We start from the raw sequence: 7,016 nt of genomic DNA, 5'->3' as shown, positions 1-7,016 counted from the left end.
TTTTTTCCCCATGTCGATCTTCCTTCTTTTTGGACTCTTTATCCTTATCCCATAAGGGATAGGTGAATCTGGATTTTGAGGTTTCCCCGAGTTGAGAGTTTTCCTCCATGTTGATGTACTTCTCTGCTCGTTCTTGCACTTCGTTCAGAGATGTGGGGTGTTTTTTTGATATAGATTGACTAAAAGGTCCCTCTCGCAGGCCATTGATGAGGCCCATAATGGCGGCCTCTGTTGGTAGGCTCTGTATGTCCAGGCATGTTTTGTTGAATCTTTCCATGTAGTTACAAAGACTTTCCCGATCTCCTTGCTTGATTCCTAATAGATTTGGGGTGTATTTAGCCTTATCTTTTTGGATGGAGAATCTGGCCAAAAACTTCTTGGCTAAGTCATCGAAGCTTGAGATGGACCTAGAAGGTAGATTGTCGAACCATTTAATTGCTGTCTTTGTTAAAGTAGTTGGAAAGGCTTTGCAGCGAACTGCATCTGAGGCGTCGGTGAGGTACATTCTACTTATGAAATTGCTGAGATGATGGCCGGGATCTGTAGTGCCATCGTAAAAAGTCATATGCGGGAGTTTAAAGTCTTTTGGAATTTTGGTCTTTATGATCTCCTTGGTAAATGGATCTTGGTCCTTGTGGGAGCTATCTGATAAACCCCGATTTCATGATTTTATCTTGTGCTTATTTTGGGGGATTTTGTCACTTTTTCTCGTATTTATTCAATGAAATATTATGGTTTTGTAATTCTCCCTTGAATTTTGCTTAAGTGTAAAAACATGCTTTTTAGGCCCTAAATTGGTGATTTTAATTCACTTTAATTCCATTCGATGCCTTGATGTGTTTGATGAGTGATTTCAGGTCCATAAGGCAAGTATTGGATGGAAGAAATGAGGAGAAAAGCATACAAAAAGGGAGAATGCATGGAGAAACAAAGATTGGGAATGCACCAAAGGATGCGCATGCGCACCAGGCGCGCACGTGCAAAAGTGATTTCGCCTATGGACGCGCACGCGTACATGCCGCATCCGCGCGGGTTGAGAATTTGCCAGCGACGCGCACGCGCACATGGCGCGCATGCGCCGATACTCTCACGTGGCCCACTTGAAGGCAAAACGCTGCGGGCAATTTCTGAGCTACCCAGGCCCAAATCTAACTTGTTTCTGAGTGCATTTCATGCAGAATTGAAGTCCAAGCAAGGGGGAGCAATTAGTTTAGCCAACATGAGCCTTTAGTTAGTTTTCTAGAGAGAGAAGCTTCCTCTTCTCTCTAGAATTAGGTTAGGATTATGTTAGATTATTTTAATTTCATGTTTAATTACTTGATCTCATCTTGTTTATTCTATAATTTCTCCTTTCTACATCTTGATTCTCTTAGTTTTTATGTTAATTTCCCATTTTGCTCTCTTTTGTGATGATGACTCATGTTGGATTTGTTTATATTTAATGAAATTTTGAGGTTGATGTTTCTTTAATTGATGAATTGAGTTGTGATTTCACTTTTCTTAAAATTGATAGTGGTAGATTTTAGCATCTTGCAATTTATGATGTTGATTTTCATTGCATTCTAAGTGTTTGATGAAATGCTCTCTTTAGTTCTTGAGTAGTTTTATCAACTCTTGGCCTAAGCCAAGGGACTTGAGTGGTCTTGAGTTTTTGGATATAATGGATTTGGTAATTTGAGAATCCTGTGTGATTAATTTGAAGCCCATTGACGCTAACCCACTACTAAGCCAATTGGTAGGTAGGTTAGGACTTATAGGTGGATGTGATCAAGCCTGTTTGACATACTTCAAGTCTAGGAGTAAATGTTACGTACTTAAGGCTTCGAGAAGTAAACTTAATGGGTTGACCTCTCATAATTGTCAATAATTGGTTTGTTAACTAGGATGGTGATCTCAAGTACCCAAGTCTTAGCCAAGAGTTCTTTGTTTTGCTTTCTTTACTTACTCACTCAGTCTACTTCCTTGCAATCTTATAAACAAAACCCCCCTTTTTACCCCATCATAGCCAATACGCATGCACTCCATTGGTTCTTAGGGAGACGACCCGGAGTCCAAATACTCCGGTAAATTTTCATTGGGTTTGTTACTTGTGACAACCTAAATTTTTGTATGAAAGGACTATTGGTTGGTTTAGAAACTATACTTAACAACGAGACCTCATTAGATAAATTCTACACCGCCGAGAGTCACGATCATCAAAATGGCGCCGTTGCTGGGGATCCAATGGTTCTATGTTATTGGCTATTGTATATATTGTGAATAGCTTGAACTTTGGTTTGTTTGCCAGTTTTTACTAGTTAGGATTCTATTTTCTTTATTTCTTATTGCTCTTTGTTTTTATTTTCTATTTCATTATGAATTCTCATCCTTTTGGCTATGAGTGTAGTTCAAACTATGTTGTAGGAAATGGAAGCTCTAATGAGGATATGCATCAAGGATTTGGGAATCAAGGATGGGAGGAACCTCAAGCTTATGAACAACCTTTATGGCAACAACCTCCTACGAACTCCTATGGGTATAATTCTGATCCTAATGTATACCAGTCCAATGTGTGTGATGACCCTTATTGTGGTTGTCAACCACAATCATCATATGCATGTGACCCCATTCCTCAATATAGCCACACGTCATACTCACAAGCCTCACATCACCATTCAACTCTACATGACCATAACTCATACACACCATATCAACCACCATTAGAATCACATATAGAACAACCACCATCCCAATACCAATATTTCCAAGAACCACAAATTCCACATACACCACCTCAAGAACTCCACCAATATGAACCACCATCCGATTACAACAATCTTCCCCTAACCGATGAATTCTCTCTTCCAACACCACCTCCCGATGAAGCCTTCATATTAGAACTGAGAGACCTTGAATCTCGCATCTTAAGGCGGCAAGAAGAGGATGAAACTAAGTTTAAGGAGCTAAGAGCAAAGATAGCTAGCATGGTAGAAGCCGTGAATCACCTAACGTCCCACCTGAGTTTATGCACCTTAAGTACCCCCATTTTTGAATGTGGAGAAACAGTCAAGGAGCTTAGTGAGGATATGAACTTGAAGCTCCATGGTGAGAAAGAAGAATTGAAGCAAGAAGGACAACAAGAGGAGAAGATAGAGATTAGCGAACAAAAGGAAGTAGTGGGTGGATGTTTAGGATACGTTGAGCACATAAAGGAATCGCAAATTGAAGAATCCTTTTCCAAGGAGTTTGGAAAGGATATTAAAGAGAAGAGCAATGTTGCGGAAGTAAACAGAGAGTTGAAGGAAATTGATCAAGAAGTGGATTCCATCACTAGTGATTTTTTGCCCATGTTGATCAATTCCCTTGATGATCTTGTTGAACCCTTCCCCAGTAGACTAGAAAGCAAGGTTGAGGAAGACTTGAAACCTCCAAGACCTACTGAGGGTGAAGAACTGGGAGAATTATTCCGAGCAACAAGCGCTCATACCTATGATGATTCCGAATCAACATATGATCCTTTTGAGTTTGAAGAGTCCTTCCCCAAAATGTATAGACTTGATGATGAGGTAGATTTCACTATACCTCCCATCTACGATGAGAGTGATGGGGAAGAAATAGAAGAAATTGGTGAAGAAGAATGTGAACTTGAGGAAGCTTAGCATGAGGAGGAACTTGAAGAACTTCGCCAAGTGGTGGAAACCTCTAGAAGAGGATGGACGGGAGTAGAGCATGCTTTATCAAGATCTTTGGGAACTCCTCCACCTAGTTCGTCATCTAATCCTCCGCTTGAGTGGGTAAAACTTCTAACTCTCAGCTTTATTATCCCACTTGAGTATAGTTTGCTTGAAATGGATGGCCAACTTAGGGCGCTTTGTGGAATTAAGCAAAAGAGGAGGATGTTTAGTGGTTGGCGTTCTAAATCTAGGCTCATTATGGTGGGAAGCTCGAAATTAGAGAGCATGGATTGGTGTAATGCTCAATTAAATGGGTCTAGGAGAGTAGTTTGGTGCTTCCATGAGAATTCTGTTTTCTCGTCGCCCGGACAAAGTCAAGGCAATCAACTAGAAGATGGGTGCGAGGACAAGATATGGGATCCTGGATTATCCTATGATAGTCAATCTCGGGAGCTCACGTCTTGGAAAGGACCTCACCAAAGCTTAATGAAGAAGGTTGGAACTTCTGACAACCAATTGAAGGACAAGCACTCTTGGAGGTTCAAGGATGGATACAAGCATAAGCCACCTTGACAAGAAGCCTCCCAATGTCCAACTTAAGCACTTAAACAAAAAGTGCTTGGTGGGAGACACCCCACCATGGTAAAATCTTTCTATTCTCTTGTAGATATAATGAATGAATGAATTGGGTTCCATTGTATATAGTTTCTTTACTTCTTGGTATATTTTCATTTGCTTGCTAAGGTGTTTATGCATTCTATGCTTTAATAAGGATGAATCTTTGAATTGAGTTTTTGCTTGAATTGCAAGTTTTCTCAAGTTGTCTGAAAAAGCCCTTATGTTTCAAAATGCATTTAATATTGCATCTTAGCTAATTTAGAGTCTTAGAGAAGGATGGAAAGTTAGGATGTCTTTTGATGCTCTTAAAAAAAAAAAAAACCCAAGCCACGTGCTATAGCAAGGTGTCGTGCGCGTAGGCTGCCCATTTCAACTATCTGGGCCAAGGACCAGAGAGTTGTGCCACTTTTGTGCCAACTCTGTGTCTCAATCCATGCGGACGCACGCTGTACGTGTCCGCGCCACTCCCTGTTTCTTCATACACGCATTGGCATACTTCGCGCCTCCGCGCCCATTCCATAAGCTCATACCATCTACGCGAACGCGCATGGTGCACGCGCGCGTCGATGCGTTTTAGCATCACCCAGGCCAAAGGACCCGAGAGTTTTTCCAACTCTGGGCCTCTTTTGTGCCTCTGGCCCAGCATACCCACACGGACGCGCACTGTACGCGTCCGCGCCAACCCTTAACTCGTCCATATACGCGTAGGCGCGTATGGCGCCCCCGCGCCACCTCCCTATTTCTATCACCCACGCGGACGTGCACGATGCGCGCACGCATGGATTCAAAAACCCCATTTAACCAGAGACACAAAGCCCTAGCGCACTCGCGCAAAACCCCCCTCCAACGTTCCATTTCTTCTCTCCCTCCATCTTCAACCTCCAACCTCTGAGCAACCCACCACCGGCTGTCCTCCGGCGAGCGACCCGCGACCATCGCCGCCGCCGTCACCAACCCCCTCCTCCTCACTCCCTTTCTCTCCTCCACTCCACCCCTCTCTGTCTCTGCTCGCTCTCACAGCCCCAGCGCCACTGCGACCACCATTGTCGCTGGCACGAGCTTAACTTCACAGCGACGTCGAACCACCACTCCACTTCACCTTCCTCTTATTTGCCCCATTCAGTTTCTGCACCCTAGGTTCCTGCTTCTCCTATTCTGCATCCTTTCTACTGTTTACTGTAATTCCATTAGTGTAGTTAGAATTAGCTTAGTTAGTTAATTTAGTTTGATTTAGGTGGTTAGCGAATCTGGGCTGAGTAGTGGATTTAGGCTTGTTTAAGTTTCTGCTGCTATGTGAAATTGCTCTGTTTTGCTGCATTGTTCTGTGTTCATGTAATCTGTTAATGCTGCTTACTTGTGATGGATTGGTAAAGGAAATGCTGATTGAAGCAACTGCTTCTGCTCTCTGTGCTGTTTGAATTGTTTTGTTGCTGAACTATTGACTATCTGTTACATCCATATGAACTCATATATATGATTTTATATTTCTAATTGTTGATGAATTCATATGGAATCTACTTTGACTATTTGAATTTGGAAAATAGCCAATATGTTGCTGAAAAGCTGCCAAATTTTTCTTAACCATAATCCTTAAATTAACCTTGTTTGATGGGTGTAACAAATTCTAGTTGATGATTTCTGTTCAATTAGAATCTTGTTGCTTAAATGGTTTTGGAAAATCCTTAGGGACAAGTTTTGGTCTTGCTTAAACTCTTTGCTTGTGATGCATGATGGTTTGCTTATAGGCATTGAATGGTTTGAATGAATTTTCTAATTGACCATCACTTGTGATTTCTTTAAAATTTTGTGCCTCTTTTGCATAGACACACAAGTTTGAATGTTCTCATCTATGTGACCAAATAGTTCATTATGTTCATACATAGTCTCATTAAGTCACATAGACCATGAGGTTTCCAATTCATATTTGAACTTGTGACTTGTATGCATTGCTAGATTTGGTGTTAAATGTGCTTGATTTACTTGTTTCTCAAGGTTTTAATTTCACCAACATTACTAGTGATCATTGCATTGATTGATGGTTTGTTTCACGTTAGTTGCTTTCTAGCTATATCATATTTCGTCATCAATGACTTGTTGCAATTCATGATTGTGAACGTTCTTACATCCCTATTTTGTGCATTCCTTTCGAATTGAGTTAGTAATCACCATATCACTGATATTCAAACTGATTTCTAACTTTAACCTGTTTAACCGACTGACTTCTTTTGGTTTTCAACTTAACTCTTTATATCATTCTTTTGGATATGGTGCTTTCTAAGCTCAGTAAACAAATAATGTGCAAAGTATGGTTTGAATTCTTGGTTTGAAGATTGGTTTGAATTCTAAATTATGTTTGCTTGCATTCCAAGAAATCTCCTTTCTTTATTCACTTGATGAGTATGCTTTGCTTTGGGTGCTTTATACCTACTTGGCTATATGCTTATATTATATTATCTCTGTTTTTCAGGATGTCGGATAAAGGAAAAGCTATAGCCACCACTTCCAAAAAGAGGAAGCACTCTAAGACCTCTACCCCCTCACCATATGCTAACTATGCCAAGAATCCACTGAATGAAGAAGATATAGAAAATCAGTCACTTCCATCCACTGATTCAACCAAATTCCCTAACCTTTACTGCGAGCTACGCTTTTCCCGTTATACAAAGAAATATCTGAACATTGAGAAGAAGCTGAATCTTCCCAATGACGTGAGGCGTGCCATAAACGCCCGTATTTCGGAGTTGG

Source organism: Arachis ipaensis, chromosome B1 (assembly GCF_059453495.1).
Source record: "Arachis ipaensis isolate K30076 ecotype BB chromosome B1, ASM5945349v1, whole genome shotgun sequence".
NCBI lineage: Eukaryota > Viridiplantae > Streptophyta > Magnoliopsida > Fabales > Fabaceae > Arachis > Arachis ipaensis.
The sequence above is the reverse complement of the archived record's forward strand: the minus strand, read 5'-3'. Positions refer to the sequence as shown.